Source organism: Heterodontus francisci, chromosome 2 (genome assembly GCF_036365525.1).
Source record: "Heterodontus francisci isolate sHetFra1 chromosome 2, sHetFra1.hap1, whole genome shotgun sequence".
In the NCBI taxonomy this organism is placed as follows: Eukaryota; Metazoa; Chordata; class Chondrichthyes; order Heterodontiformes; family Heterodontidae; genus Heterodontus; species Heterodontus francisci.
In genome coordinates, this window is record NC_090372.1 from 223,960,896 (window position 1) to 223,977,716 (window position 16,821).

Below are 16,821 nucleotides of genomic sequence, written 5' to 3' on the forward strand. Positions count from 1 at the left end.
TACTAAGTCAAACAGCTCATAAGGTTCTAGGCTTGTTTCTATGTTCACTGATCAGATCCAGGTATGGGGAAAATGCAATTATCAAGAGTCCTCTTCAGTACTGGAGATCCTCCTGGCTTAGGTTAGGTATCAGCAACCCCGCCACACTTGGGTCTTTTACTAGCAACCTGCTCATCACCCACTTCTCTGGGTGGTTTTAGGTGAGATATCTGCCACAGTCAAATACCCTGCAAACACTCAATGTCTTGGCTCAAGAATGCAAAAAATGACTAATCAGGTGTGATATATTTAAGGGTGACTGGTGCATGTGGGACATTTGGCACGAGTTAGTACTTTCAAGAGAGAAGTAGACAAAATAATGGACTGGGGAACAGAGGAAAATTGGGGAACATTTCTGCAGCAGTAAGTATGCAGATTGAGACTGAATGGAAGTGACTGGCTGGATTGGAATCCTGCGCTGGTATTCTGTTTGCTGCAGGTACATGACTGAGCAAGGACTTGGATAATTAAGAGTTGCATTCCCGCCAAGTGAAAAGCAGGTACAAACAGAAACTTCCATAGTATTTGGGCGGCCTTGTAAATCTGGATAATTTGATACTCTCCACTTACTTCTTCATTATAATTATAGATAGCAAACAAAAGTGTGCAAATAAACTAAAAAATGAACTTTTAAAAAATATACCTTTAATTTTCTCCCTAATTGCTCACAACAGCGACCCCATAATCTTTAATTCCTAGAGATTCCAGGACAATCCTGAAGGGTTTCACTACGCTCCTGCCCGGGGTGAAAGCTGTTGAGCTCAGCAAGCCCGTCCAAGAATTAACAAAAACCACGAAGGTGAACTTTATTTGCAGAAATGTTAAATGCTGCTTTTGCTGTTTCAGCAGCCCTGGGTGAAAGTTTGCTGACTCGGTATGGGAGTGACTAACTATCTGTACACTCCACACCCTGCTGGGAGTGGCGAGTTGTCTCTCTTCACCGGATGTGGAGTTCCAGGTTCCTCCGGTGTCGAAACAGGTTTCCTGGATTTGACCGGCAGCAGGTTGTGTCCCTGGGGTGGACCCCTGATCGCTGTAGTTCGGGGCCCGAGCCCAGCCGGCCACTGCCGGGTGAACCGCTTCAGTCGACCGGCAGCCGTCTGACTTGTAGCAGCTCAGGTGCAACCTCCAGGTGCAAAGACCGTGTGGCCCAGTCGGGAATAGGGAGTGCTCCGAGCTGTTTGGGAATTCCTGGGCTGGAGTTAGTAAGCGGAAAGTCTAAACTTCACACACACCGGCGTTGACTGTAAGTTGGGTAAGTGTGTCCCTTTCAGTGTCACTAACTCAGGAAAGAAAGCACCTGTAAGCAATGGTCGGTACCTGAAGTGTTTACGGCCCAGAAGGAGGCCATTCTGCCCGTCGAGTCCATGCCAGCTCTCTGGAGAAATCTACTCAGTCCCAGTCCCTTGCTCTAACCCTGTAGCCCTGTAAGTTTATTTCCCTCAAATGTCCATCCAGTTTCCTTTTGAAATAATTGACTTCACTTCAACCCTTGTAGGCAGCCAGTTCCAGGTCACTGTAAAATAAAAAGTTCTTTCCTCATATTTCCCCTACACCTTTTGCCCAAAATCTTCAATCTGTGTTTTTTTAGTTATTGCACCATCAGCTAATGGGAACAGCTTTTCTTTGTCTACCTTATCTAAATCTGTCTTAATCTTGGACACCTCTATTAAATCTCCCTTCAATCTGCTTTGCTCCAAGGAGAACAACCCCACATTCTGTAATCTAACCTTGTAGCTAAAATCCCTTAAATCTCCTCTGCAGCCTGTCAAGGACCCTCACATCCTTCCTGAAGTGTGGTGACCAGAATTGTATTCCTGCGAGAGTCACTACAATAGAAACAGCAACCATTGTATTTATATCGAGCCTTTAACCTAATCAGACAGAAATGGATGCCGAGCAAAGCAGAGGCCAGCTGAAGCCACAGGTAGCCAGATGATGAGTGGAGGGAAAGGATTCTCAAGAGGCCAGGGTCAGTAGAATGCAGAGTTTCTGGTGGAGGAAGGGCTCCAGGAGGTTATAGAGTTGGGATGGGACAAAACGTGAGGGTAAACATTTTAAATTGGAGGTGTCGGGGGAATCAGGAACTATTGTAGATCAGCAAGGACAGATGCAATAGGAGAGTGGGGCTTTGATGTAGAAAAGGATACAGGCAGTAGAGCTTTGGATCAGCTGCAATTTACAGAGTGTGAAGGATGGAAAGCAGACCAGGAGAATGAACGTTGGAATAGCCGAGTCTGAAGATGACAGAGCTACCCATTAGGGTTTCAGCAGCAACTAGATTGAGGTAGGGGCGAGGTGTGCAACTAGGATGAGGATGAAAACTGGTTCAGCCTCAGACAGTGGACCTCATGGTAGGAGTTAGATTAGATTAGAGATACAGCACTGAAACAGGCCCTTCGGCCCACCGAGTCTGTGCCGAACATCAACCACCCAATTATACTAATCCAACACTAATCCCATATTCCTACCAAACATCCATTAATGATTTGGAGGAAAGTATAGGTGGACTGATTAGCAAGTTTGCAGACGACACTAAGATTGGTGGAGTAGCAGATAGTGAAGGGGACTGTCAGAGAATACAGCAGAATATAGATAGATTGGAGAGTTGGGCAGAGAAATGGCAGATGGAGTTCAATCAGGGCAAATGCGAGGTGATGCATTTTGGAAGATCCAATTCAAGAGTAAATGGAAAAGTCCTGGGGAAAATTGATGTCCAGAGAGATTTGGGTGTTCAGGTCCACTGTTCCCTGAAGGTGGCAACGCAGGTAAATAGAGTGGTCAAGAAGGCATACGGCATGCTTTCCTTCATCGGACGGGGCATTGAGTACAAGAGTTGGCAGGTCATGTTACAGTTGTATAGGACTTTGGTTCGGCCAAATTTGGAATACTGCGTACAGTTCTGGTCGCCACATTACCAAAAGGATGTGGATGCTTTGGAGAGGGTGCAGAGGAGGTTCACCAGGATGTTGCCTGGTATGGAGGGCGCTAGCTATGAAGAGAGGTTGAGCAGATTAGGATTATTTTCATTAGAAAGACGGAGGTTGAGGGGGGACCTGATTGAGGTGTACAAAATCATGAGAGGTATAGACAGGGTGGATAGCAAGAGGCTTTTTCCCAGAGTGGGGGTTTCAATTACTAGAGGACACGAGTTCAAAGTGAAAGGGGAAAAGTTTAGGGGGGATATGCGTGGAAAGTTCTTTACGCAGAGGGTGGTGGGCACCTGGAACGCATTGCCAGTGGAGGTGGTAGATGCGGGCACGATGGAGTCTTTTAAGATGTATCTAGACAGATACATGAATGGGCAGGAAGAAAAGAGATACAGAACCTTAGAAAATAGGCGACATGTTTAGAGAGAGGATCTGGATCGGCGCAGGCTTGGAGGGCCGAAGGGCCTGTTCCTGTGCTGTAATTATCTTTGTTGTTCTTCTTTGTTGTATCCCCACCTGTCCCTATATTTACCTACCACCTACCTATACTAGTGACAATTTATAATGGCCAATTTACCTATCAACCTGCAAGTCTTTTGGCTTGTGGGAGGAAACCGGAGCACCCGGAGAAAACCCACGCAGACACAGGGAGAACTTGCAAACTCCACACAGGCAGTACCCGGAATCGAACCCGGGTCCCTGGAGCTGTGAGGCTGCAGTGCTAACCGCTGCGCCACTGTGCCGCCCGTTCTTTAGAGCAACGTCCTAGGCCCAACTATCCTCAGCTGCTTCATCAATGGCCTGCTGCCCATCATAAGGTCAGAGTCAGGCTTTTGGCTGATGATTGCATAGTGTTCAGTTCCATTTGCAATCCACAAGTAATGAAGCAGTCTGTACCTGTATGCAGCAACATGGAGGCTTGGGCTGATAAGTGACCAGCAATATTCATGCCACACAAATGCCAGGCAATGACCATCTCCAACAAGAGGAACCTAACTATCACCCCTCGACATGCAGTGGCATTAGTGTTAGCTGTGGCTCAGTTGGTTGCAGTGTTGTCTCTGAGACAGAAGGTTGTGGATTCAAGTCCCACTCAAGACTCAAACACATAAATCTAGCTGATGCTCCAGTGCAGTAACAGAGGTCCCATCTTTCAGATAAGATGTTAAAATTGAGGCCCTGTCAGTTGGATGTAAAAGATCCCATGGCATGATTTTGAAGAGGAGAGGTGGAGTTACCCCTCGTGTTCTGACCAATATTTATCCCCCAATCAACATAACCGCAACAGATTATCTGGTCGTTATCACATTGCTATCTGAGGGATCTTGCTGTGTGCAAATCAGCTGCCATGTTTCCTGCATTACAACAGTGTGTTCCGACCAGGTGAGAAAGGTGTCCAGGGGTCCCTCTCGGCCTTCACCTGGTCTTGCCATAACAGGGTTTAATTTTAAACACACCATGTTTTTTAGCTGACCCTTGGTGAATCCTTGTTCACCATTTTCCAATTATAAGGCAAAGAAACCAACACAAACAGGCTTTCTTAGGTTTAAAGAAGAAAAGTTGAAATTTATTAAACTTAAACTCTAATTTGGTTGATGCCTACGGATACATGACGTGTCCACGCTAGTGTGCATACATGATACACACATGCAAATAGAGACAGAAAACAGCAGGAGAAAAATAAAGTGGAAAGGCTTGAGGCAATATCTGAAGAGTTGTTACAGTTCTTAGAGCTCACTGTATAGTCCTTTATTGTAGGTAGATGTTGCTTTTCGTTGGGGCCCAGTATTATTTTTAAACCTTGTTCTCTGTAGGAGAATTTTCTCTTTTGGGGTTCGTGTGTCTTCAGTGAATTTAGACACTTGTGAGAAAGAGATTTTATTTATTTTTTTATTTAGAGATACAGCACTGAAACAGGCCCTTCGGCCCACCGGGTCTGTGCCGACCATTAACCACCCATTTATACTAATCCTACACTAATCCCATATTCCTACCACATCCCCACCTGTCCCTATATTTCCCTACCACCTACCTATACTAGGGGCAATTTATAATGGCCAATTTACCTACCAACCTGCAAGTCTTTGGCATGTGGGAGGAAACTGGAGCACCCGGAGGAAACCCATGCAGACACAGGGAGAACTTGCAAACTCCACACAGGTAGTACCCAGAATTGAACCCGGGTCGCTGGAGCTGTGAGGCTGCGGTGCTAACCACTGCGCCACTGTGCCGCCCATAAATGGGAGCAGACAGGAGAGAGATTTTCTCAGTCCAGGAGCATTCTGCTTTTTGCCCCAAAACTATTTGTACAAATTCAAAAAACTCAGATTACCCAACAGGTTAGTCATGTGACTAGCTGGTTTGACCATGTCCATTTGTGTATTTAGCCATCTTAGCAGTCAACCAGAAATGTGAGCTGCCCCACCTTCAACGTCTGGTAATCAGAAGTCCATTGTGGGTTGAATGTGTCGGGGAATGGTCCTTTGTCCGTTCCAAGCACTGTCTGTTAATATGCAAATATCTTTCCAGCCAAGATCTGGCAATCTTTTTTAAAGCAAATCCTTTCTTCATTTAACAGTTTAAAATTTAATGTCCACATGGAGAAATTAATATGCCTCATGCTTGACAGGTGGGGGCCTGCATGACAAGTGACTACGCTTCGAAAGTACTTCATTGGCTGTAAAGCACTTTGGGATGTTGTGAAAGATGCAATGTAAATATGTCTTTTTTTTTTAACCATTGCTAAATCTCCCACTATCATCAACCTGTGGGACACCATTGACCAGAAACACTACTGGACCAGTCACATAAATGCTGTGGCTACTAGGATAGGTCAGACACGGCATATTCTGCAGTGAGTGGACTACCTCCTGACTCCCCAGAGTCTCTTCACAACTTGAAATGCACAAGGCAGGAGGGTGATTACTCCCCACTTGGCTCAATGAATATATTCAACTATAAACACACACAAAAACTTGATGTCATCCAAGGCAAAGCAATCTGCCTCATCTACCCTTTCTTCAACTTTTTTACCATTTATAGAAATGACTTAGATGAAGGGACTGAAGGTAGCGTTGCTAAGTTTGCTGATAACACAAATATAGGTAGGAAAGCAAGTTGTGAAGAGGACATGAGGCTACAAAGGGATATAGGTTCAGTGAGTGGGCAAAGATCTGGCAAATAGAGTATAATGTGGAAAAATGTGGTTGGTAGCTGTGTCCCTCCCAGTGTCAATAATTCGAATGCGCATAGGTGTTACATAGAACATTTCCAATAGTGTGAAGCCCAAATCCGCACACGCTACCCCAGCAGTAGTCTTACTAAGGTTTTTATAGATTCACCATGACATCTCCATACTTTTATTCTGTACCTCTTGCCATAAAACCCAGCATTCCATCAGCTTTACTTATAGTCTTATCCAGTTGAGGTGCTACTGTTAATATGCAAATCTCTCTGTTCTCTGACATTATCCAGCTTTTCCCCATCCAAATTAGTCATAGAATCTTCCAGCACAAGAGGCCGTTAGACCCATCATGCCTGTGAAACAGCTGACTAATTTAGTCTGACATACTAGCTTTTTCTCCATAACTCTGCAAATTAGTCCTCCTCAAGTCCAGTTGCCTTTTGAAAGTTCCAATGAAATCTGATTCCATCACACTTTCAGGTAGTGCATTCCAGATCATATGTTTTTGCCAATTATTTTAAATCTATGATCCCTGGACCTACTTGCCAGAGGAAATAGAGCAAGTACGGAGAAAATATCAAAACCCCTCATAATTTTGAATACCTCCATTAAGTCTTCTCTTAACCTTCTCTGTTCTAAGGTGAACAATCCCAGCTTCTCCAATCTGTCCCCGTAACTGAACTCCCTCATCTCTGGTACCATCCTGGTAAACTGCCTCTGTACCCTCTCCAGACCTTGGCATCCTTCCTAAAGTGCTGTGCCTAGAATTACACACAGTAGTCCAACTGAGGCATAACCATGATCTTTAAAGGTTTAACATGACTTCCTTGTTTTTCTATTCAATGTCCCTATTTACAAAGCCAAGTATTACAGACACTTTCTTCACCGCGTTATCAAACTGAGCTGTCACCTTCAAGGATTTGTAAATGTGCACCCCCAGAGCCTTCTGCTCTTGCACTGTTTTCAGAACAGTATCATTTACATTATACTGCCTCTCTGTTAAAGATAAAGGGAAATCCCAAAACATTTTATAAGTATATTAAGGGCAAGAGGATAACCAGGGAAAGAGTAGGGCCCATGAGGGACCAAAGTGGCAATCTGTGTGGAGCCAGAGGACGTAGGTGCGGTTTTAAATGATTACTTTTCATCTGTGTTCACTATGGAGAAGGACGATGTAGATGTAGAGATCAGGGAGGGGCATTGTGATATATTCAAACAAATTAGCATTGAAAGGGAGGAATTATGAGCAGTTATAGCGGGCTTTAAAGTGGATAAATCCCCAGGCCCAGATGAGATATATCCCAGCTGTTAGGTGAGGCAAGGGAGGAGATAGCAGGTGCATTGACACAAATTTTCAAATCCTCTCTGGCTACAGGAGAGGCACCAGAGGACAGCGAATGTGGTATCATTATTCAAGAGTAGCAGGGATAAACCAGGTAATTACAGGCCGGAGAGTCTAACATCAGTGGTAGGGAAACTATTAGAAAAAGTTCTGAGGGACGGGATTAATCTTCACTTGGAGAGGCAGGGATTAATTAAGGATAGTCAGTCTGGCTTTGTCAGGGAGAGACCATGTTAAACAAACTTGATTGAATTTTATGAGGAGGTGACTAGATGTGTAGATTAGGGTAAAGCAGTTGATGTAGTCTATGTGGACGTCAGTAACGCTTTTGATAAGATCCCACATGGGAGATTGGTTAAGAAGGTAAGAGCCCATGGGATCCAGGGCAATTTGGCAAATTGGATCCAAAATTGGCTTAGTGGCAGGAGGCAGAGGGTGATTGTCGAGAGCTGTTTTTGCGACTGGAAGCCTGTGACCAGTGGTGTACCACAGGGATCGGTGCTGGGACCCTTGCTGTTTGTAGTGTACATTAATGATTTAGATGTGAATATAGGAGGTATGATCAGTAAGTTCGCAGATGACACGAAAGTTGGTGGTGTCGTAAGTAGTGAGGAGGAAAGCCTTAGATTTCAGGACGATATAGATGGGCTGGTAAGATGGGCAGAGCAGTGGCAAATGGAATTTAATCCTGAGAAGTGTGAGATGATGCATTTTGGGAGGACTAACAAGGCAAGGGAATATACAATAGGTGTTAGAAACATAGAAAACAGGCGCAGGAGTGGGCCATTCGGCCCTTCGAGCCTGCTCCACCATTCATTATGATCATGGTTGTTCATCCAACTCAGTAACCTGTTCCTGCTTTCGCCCCATATCCTTTGATCCCTTTCACCCCAAGAGCCATGTCTAACTCCTTCTTGAAAACATACAACGTTTTGGCCTCAACTGCTTTCTATGGTAGCGAATTCCACAGGCTCACCACTCTCTGGATGAAGTAATTTCTCCTCATCTCAATCCTGAAAGGTTTACCTCGTATGCTTAGACTGTGACCTCTGGTTCTGGACTCCCCCACCATCGGGAACATCCTTCCTGCATCTACCCTGTCAAGTCCTGTTAGAATGTTATAGTTTCTGTGAGATCTCCCCTTACTCTTCTGAACTCCAGTGAATATAATCCGAACCGACTCAATCTCTCCTCATACGTCAGGAACCAGTCTGGTAAACCTTCGCTGCATTCCCTCTATAGCAAGAAAAACCTTCCTCAAATAAGGAGACCAAAACTGCACACACTATTTCAGGTGCGGCCTCATCAAGGCCCTGTATAATTGCAGCAAGACATCCCTGCTGCTGTACTCGAATCCTCTCGCTATGAAGGCCAACGTACCATTTGCCCTTTTTACCACCTGTTGCACCTGCATGCTTACCTTCAGCGACTGGTGTAAGAGAACACCCAGGTCTCGTTGCATATTCCCCTCTCTGTTTATAGCTATTCAAATAATTTGCCTTCCTGTTTTTGCTACCAAAGTGGCTAACCTCATATTTATCCACATTATACTGCATCTGTCATGCATTTGCCCACACACTCAACTTGTCCAAATCACCCTGAAGCCTCTCTGCATCCTCCTCAACACTCACCCTCCCACCCATTTTTGTGTCATCTGCAAATTTGGAAATATTACATTTAATTCTCTCATCTAAATCATTAATATATATTGTGAATAGCTGGGGTCCTAGCACTGATCCCTGCGGTACCCCACTAGTCACTGCCTGCCATTCGGAAAAAGACCCATTTATCCCTACTCTTTGTTTCCTGTCTGCCAACCAATTTTCTATCCATTGCAATACACTACCCCCAATCCCAAGCGCTTTAATTTTGCACACTAATCTCTTCTGTGGGACTTTGTCGAAAGTCTTCTGAAAGTCCAAATAAACCACATCCACTGGCTCCCCCTCATCAACTCTACTAGTTATATCCTCAAAAGATTCTAGTTGATTTGTCAAGCATGATTTCCCTTTTGTAAATCCATGCTGACTCTGTCCGATTCTACCACTGTTCTCCAAGTGCTCTGCTATAAAATCTTTGATCATGGACTCTAGAATTTTCCGCACTACTGACCCACTACAGGCTATAGAATCTAGGAAGATGACCACCAATGCATCCACTGGTTCTTGGACTACTTCCTTAAGTACTATGGGATGTAGATTATCAGGCCTTCGGGATTTATTGGCCTTCAATCTCATCAAAGGACCCTAGGAAGTACAGAGGGACCTTGGTGTGCTTGTCCATAGATCACTGAAGGAAGTAGCACAGGTAGATATGGTGGTTAGGAAGGCATATGGGATACTTGGGTTTATTAGCCAAGGCATAGGATATAAGAGCAGGGACTGCTGATGAAGCTGTATAAAACGCTAGTTCGACCACAGCTGGAGTACTGTGTGCAGTTCTGGGCATCACACTATAGGAAGGATGTGATTGCACTGGAGAGGGTGTAGAGGAGATTGACCAGGATGTTGCCTGCGCTGGAGCATTTCAGTTATGAAGACAGACTGAATAGGCTAGTGTTTTTTCCCTTAGAGAGGAGAAGGCTGAGGGGAGACCTGATGGAGGTATACAAAATTATGAGGGGCATAGATAGCTTATATAGGAAGAAACCTTTTCCCTTAGTGGAGGGATCAATAACCAGGGGGCATAGATTTAAGGTAAGGGGCTGGAGTTTTAGAGGGGATTTGAGAACTTTTTTCATCCGGAGGGTAGTTGGAAGCTGGAACACACTGCCTGAAGGGGTGGTAGAGGCAGGAACCCTCGCAACATTTAAGAAGTATCTTGGTGAGCACTTGAAATGCCATTGCATACAAGGCTACGGGCCAAGTGCTGGAAAATGGGATTAGAATAGATAGGTGCTTGATGGCCGGCACAGACACGATGGCTTGTTTCTGTGCTGTATAACTCTATGACTCTGGTGTTTCTCCCAAAGTACATCACTTCACACTTGTCCACATTAAACTGCATCTGCTATGCGTCTGCCCATTTCATCAGTTTCTCTATGTCCTCCTGAAGTTTGCTACTGTCGAGTTCACTATTTGCTATTTTGCTAAGTTTTGTATCATCTGTAAACTTAGAAATTGTACCTCCTATACCAGGTCATTTATATATAACAAGAGAAGCAATGGTCTCAACACTGACCCTTGGGGGACCCCACTACATACTTCCCTCAATTAGAAAAACATCCATTCAACACTAATCTATGCCTTCTATCCCTTAACCAATTAAGTACCCACATTACCGCCGTCCCTTTTGTTACCATGTACTTCTATTTTCCAAATAAGTCTGTCATGTGGTACTTTATCAGATGCCTTCTGCACTATCTTCATCAACCCTCTTTTTTTTTTATTCAGTCATGGGATGTTCGTGCCACTGGCAAGGTCAGCATTTGTTGCCCATCCCTAATTGGCCTTGAGAAGGTGGTAATGAACTGCCTTCTTGAACCGCTGCGGTCCACACCTACAGTGCTGTTAAGGGAGTTCCAGGATTTTGACGCAGCACCAGTGAAGGAACGGTGATATAGTTCCAGGTCGGGATGGTGTGAGACTTGAGGGGAACTTTCAGGTGGTCGTGTTCCCATCCATTATACCTATGTTTCATCACAGTCCTTCTAGGTGGTAGAAGTTTGAAAGGTGCTGTTAAAGGAGGATTGGCAACTTGCTGCAGCGCATCTTTTGTATGGTACACACTGCTGCCACTATGTATTGTTGGTGGAGGGAGTGAATGTTTAAGGTAGTTGATGGGGTGCCAATCAAGCAGACTGCTTTGTCCTGGACGGTATCAAGTTTCCTGAGTGTTGTTGGAGATGCACTCATCCGGGCAAGTTGGGAGTATTCCATCACATTCCTGACTTGTGTCTTATAGATGTTGGACAGGCTTTGGGGTGTCAGGAGATGAGTTACTTGCTGCAGAATTCCCAGCCCCTGATCTGCTCTTAAAGCCACAATATTTGTATGGATGGTCCAGTTAAGTTTCTGGTCAATGGTAACCACCACCACCTCCCCCTCCACCCACCCCCCCCCCCCCCCCCCCCCACCCAGGATGTTGATGGTGGAGGATTCAGTGATGGTAATTCTGTTGAATGTCAAGGGGAGATGGTTACATTCTCTCTTGTTGGAGATGTTCATTGCCTGGAACTTGTGTGACACGAATGTTACTTGCCACTTATCAGCCCAAGCCTGAATGTTGTCCAGGTCTTGCTGCATATGGACACGGCTGCTTCAGTGCCTGAGGAGTTGTGTATGGTACTGAATAATTCAATTATTACTGAAAATTCCCACCTCTTGACCTTATGACGGGAAGGATGGTCATTGATGAAGCAGCTGAAGATGCTTGGGTCTAGGACACTACCCTGAGGAGCTCCTGCAGTAATATCCTGGGATTTAAATGTTTGGCCTCCAATAACCACAATGATCTTCCTTTGTACTAGGTATGACTCCAACCAGTGAGAGTTTTCCCCCTGACTCCCATTGACTTCAATTTTGCTAAGGCTGCTCGATGCGACACTCGGTCAAATGCTGCCTTGAGGTCAAGGGTAGTCACTCTCGCCTCACATCTGGAATTCAGCTTATTTGGACCAAAGCTGTAATAAAGTCTGGATCTGAGTGGCCCTGGTGGAACCCAAACTGAGCATCGGTGAGCAGGTTATTGCTGTTTATGTGCCGCTTGATAGCACTGTCGCCAGCATCCTCCATCACTTTGCTGATGATCGAGAGTAGACTGATGGGTAGGCAATTGGCTGAATTGGATTTGTTCTGCTTTTTGTGTACAGAACATACCTGACCAATTTTCCACATTGTCGGGTAGATGCCAGTGTTGTAGCTCTACTAGCAGGACTGCAGAGCTTTGATCGGACCTGTTGGTTTTGGGATTGCTTAGCTCTTTCTATCACATGCTGCTTCTGCTGTTTGGCATGCATGTAGTCCTGGGTTGTAGCTTCACCAGGTTAGGAACATAGGAGTAGGCCATTCAGCCCATCGAGCCTGCCCCACCATTCGATACGATCATAGAATCATAGAAAGTTTAAGGCACAGAAAGAGGCCACATGGCCCATCGTGTCTGTGCCAGCTGAAAAACGATCCACCTATTCTAATCCCACCTTGCAGCATTTGGTCCGTAGCCCTACAGCTTACGGCATTGAGGTGCATATCCAGATTCCTTTTGAATGAGTTGAGGGTCTCTGCCTCAACTACCCTTTCAGGCAGTGAATTCCAGCCCATCACCACCCACTGGGTGAAAAGGTTTTTCCTCAGCTCCCCTCTAATGTTTCTACCAATCACTTTAAATCTATGCTCCCTCGTCACTGACCTCTCGAAGGTAAATAGACCCTTCACCTCCATTCTATCCAGGCCCCTCAAAATTTTGTACATTTCAATTAGATCTCCCTTCAGCCTTCTCTGTTCCAAGGATTCCACATGCCTTCTTAACCACCAATAACTTCTTAACGATCTGTCCTGCAACCTTCAGGGATGCCTTTTTCCCACACTATCCTCATATCCCCTTATGTCATTTGTATTTAGAAATCTGTCAATCTCTGCTTTAAACATACTCAATGACTGAGCTTCCACAACCCTCTGGAGTAGAGAATGGCAACTCATTTTGAGGTATGCTTGGTTGCTACTCTTGGCATATTCTCCTGCACTCCTCATTGAACCAGGATTGCTCCCTTGACTTGATGGAAATGGTAGAGAGGAATATGCCGGGCCATGAGGTTACTGATTGTGGTTGAATACAATTCTGCTGCTGTTGGTTCACAGCGCATCATGGAAGCACTGGAGTGCCGACTTGGGTTGCATTAGAGTGCTATTGTGGAAGTTTGGTGACTGAGGATAATTAAGGGTTAATTTTATCTCTAATCTAGTCTGTCTTTTATTTAGCAGATTAACTTAACAGTTGCTGTTATGGTTGGGGAAGGTGAGTTTTAGGCCAGCTTTAAACAGGGTTCACTCAGGCTCTGCTTGCAGCTGCACCTTGTTATTTAGAGAATTGCCTTAAACCAGTTTTCAGCAGCTAGAGTCAGTCAGTATAAAAGTGGGCCATCTTACAGTGCTGACTTTGTTTGTACTGGAGTGCTGACTTGGGTTGCATTAGAGTGTTAAAGTGGAAGTTTGGTGAGGAGGGAGTGAGGAGCTCCTTTCATTTCCTACCTGTCCTCAGAGTGAGGGGAGCCGAGAGTTTCCAAAGTGCACAGCTGACTGGTGAGTAAGTCCTGGTGGGTATTTTTCAAAGTGGATTGAATTGTAAGTCTTGTTTTTGCAATTGTTTTTTTAAATTATAATCTTCTAAAGTTTTAAATTTAAAGGGTTTAGTCATGGTAGGCGAGCTTCAAGCCGTGGTTTGCTCCTCTTGCTGCATGTGGGAATCCGGGAACATTTCCAGTCCCCGGGACCAGCATGTGTGCAGGAAGTGTGTCCAGCTCCTGGAAGCTCGGGTTTCAGAGCTGGAACGGCTGCTGGAAACACTGTGGAGCATCCGCGAGTCTGAGAGCATTGTGGATAGCACGTATAGAGAGGTTGTCACACCGCAGCTGAAGGGACTTGAGGAAGGAAGGGAATGGGTGACCACCAGGCAGTCCAAGAGAAACAGGCAGGTAATTCAGGAGTCCCCTGTGGTCCCGCTTGCAAATCGGTATTCCATTTTGGAGGCTGATGAAGCTGGTTCCTCCAGGGAGTGCGGACAGAGCCAAGCTTCTGGCACCACAAGCAGCCTGTCTGCGCAGGAAGGGGGACAGAGAGGAAGATCAATAGTAATAGGGGATTCTATAGTCAGGGGAACAGATAGGCGCTACTGTGGACATCAATGTGACTCCAAGATTGTGTGTTGCCTCCCTGGTGCCAGGGTCCGGGATGTCACTGGCTACAGGGCATCCTGAAGGGGGAGGGTGATAAGGCAGAGGTCATGGTACATGTTGGTACCAATGACATAGGTAGAAAGAGGGATGAGGTCTTGCATCAAGAATTCAGGGAGTTAGGCAGTAGACTAAAAAGCAGGACCTCTCGGGTTGTAATCTCTGGATTACTCCCAGTGCCATGTGCTAGCGAGTATAGAAATAGGAGAATAACACAGATGAACGCGTGGCTTTAGAGTTGGTGCAGGAGGGAGGGTTTTAGATTCTTGGACCACTGAGACCGTTTCTGGGGAAGGTGGGACCTGTACAAGCAGGACGGTCTACATCTGAACCAGAGGGGGACTAACATCCTTGCTGGCGGGTTTGCTAGTGCTTTTGGGAGGAGTTTAAACTAATTCGGCAGAGGGAGGGGACGCAGACTCCGAGCAGAATAGGGACACAGCTAAGCACAGGAAAGCGAACAAGTCAGAGGGAATACAGCGGAAGTAAGTTTCAAGGGAGTAAGACCAGGATGGAAGGCCTCTACTTTAATGCCAGGAGTATTGCAGGTAAAACGGATGAGTTAAGGTCAATGATTGACACGTGGAATTGTGATATAGTAACCATTACGGAGACATGGTTGAGGGAGGGGCAGGATTGGCAGCTCAATATCCCGGGATCTCGAATCTTCAGGCGAGACAGAGGAGGGGGTAAAAGAGGAGGGGGCATTGCAATATTAGTTAAGGAGTCAGTTACTGCAGTAAGGAGAGATGATATCTTGGAGGGGGCATCAAATTAAGCTTTATGGGTAGAGTTTAGGAATAAAAAAGGGACAGCCACATTGCTAGGTGTTTATTATAGACCCTCAGACAGTCAGCAGGAAATTGAGGAGCAAATATGTGTGCAATTCGCAGAGGTGTGTAAAAATAATAGGGTAATTATATTAGGTGATTTCAATTTTCCCAACATTAATTGGGATAGTCATCGTGTTAAGGGCTTAAATGGAGTGGAGTTCTTAAAATGTATACAGGAGAACTTTTTAGCTCAATATGTAGAGGATCCAACAAGGGAGGGTGCAGTGCTGGACCTAATTCTGGGGAATGAAGCTGGACAGGTGGTTGATGTGTTGGTGGGGAAGCATTTTGGTGATAGCGACCACAACATGGTACAATTTAAGCTTGTTATGGAGAAAGAAATAGACAAGTTGCAAAAAAAGGTTTTGGATTGGGGGAGAGCGAATTTTTGTAAAATAACGGAGGGTCTGGCCAAGGTAGACTGGAAAGAGTTACTTGTCGGGAAATCTACAGAAGAGCAGTGGGGGGCATTCAAAAAGGAAATGGGAAGGGTACAGGCCCAACATGTTCCCTCTAGGGTAATAGGTAGGAGCAACAAGCCCAGAGAACCATGGATGACTAGAAACATTCAGGGTATGATGAGAAGGAATAGAGAGGCTTTTAGAAAATACAAGGAGAGCAAATCAATGGAAGCATTAGTGGAGTACAGAAAGTGTAGGATGGAGCTTAAGAAAACAATTTGGAGAACAAAGAGGGGATATGAGAAAGCTCTGGCTGGTAAAAGTAGGGAAAATCCCAAGATATTCTATAAGAAAATCAATGGGAAGAGGATATCCAGGGAAAGAGTAGGACCCTAAAATAAAAGCAAAATACTGCGGATGCTGGAAATCTGAAATAAAAACAAGAAATGCTGGAACCACTCAGCAGGTCTGGCAGCATCTGTGAAAAGAGAAGCAGAGTTAACGTTTCGGGTCACTGACCCTTCATCGGAACAGTAGGACCAGGGAAAGAGTAGGACCCATTAGGGACCAAGGGGGAAATTTGTGGGTGGAGCCAGAGGACATTGGTCGGGTGTTGAACGAATACTTCACATCTGTCTTCACCCAAGAGAAAGGATGTAGATATGGAAATTAGAGAGAGAGAGACTGTGAGGTTCTTGAGCAAATTGTCACAGGGAGTCACAAGGTATTGGAGGTTTTGGAAGGCTAAAAAGTGGACAAATCTCCAGGTCCGGACGATTTGTGTCCCAGAATGCTGTGGGAGGTGAGGGTGGAGATTGCAGGAGCTCTGACCCTAATTTTTAATTCCTCTCTGGCCACGGGGGAGGTGCCAGAGGACTGGAGAACAGCTAATGTGGTCCCACTATTTAAGAAAGGTTGTAGAGATAAGCCAGGGAACGACAGACCAGTGAGTCTCACATCAGTGGTAAGGAAACTATTGGAGAAAATTCTGAAGGAGAGAATCTATCACCACTTGGAGAGGCAAAATTTGATTAGGAATAGTCAGCATGGCTTTGTCAGAGGGAGGTCATGCCGAACAAATTTGATTGAATTTTTTGAGCATGTGACCAGGTGTGTAGATGAGGGTAGTGCAGTTGATGAAGTTTACATGGATTTCAGCAAAGCCTTTGACAAGGTTCCACATGGGAGACTTATCAAGAAAGCAAA

General features: G+C 45.3%; 1 protein-coding gene across 2 annotated transcripts in view; it reads left to right on the forward strand.

Moving 5' to 3' along the window:
- Positions 1 to 1,016: 1,016 nt before the first annotated feature.
- Positions 1,017 to 16,821, forward strand: part of fam83hb (family with sequence similarity 83 member Hb) — a 94,150-nt gene continuing 78,345 nt past the window's right edge. Inside the window, exon 1 of one of the 2 annotated variants that reach the window (XM_068016360.1) lies at positions 1,017 to 1,294. The gene's annotated coding sequence lies outside the window, so the exon portion shown is untranslated. Of the gene's footprint in view, positions 1,295 to 13,684; positions 13,732 to 16,821 lie in introns of those variants that run through there. The other variant, XM_068016369.1, reaches the window with a different exon arrangement.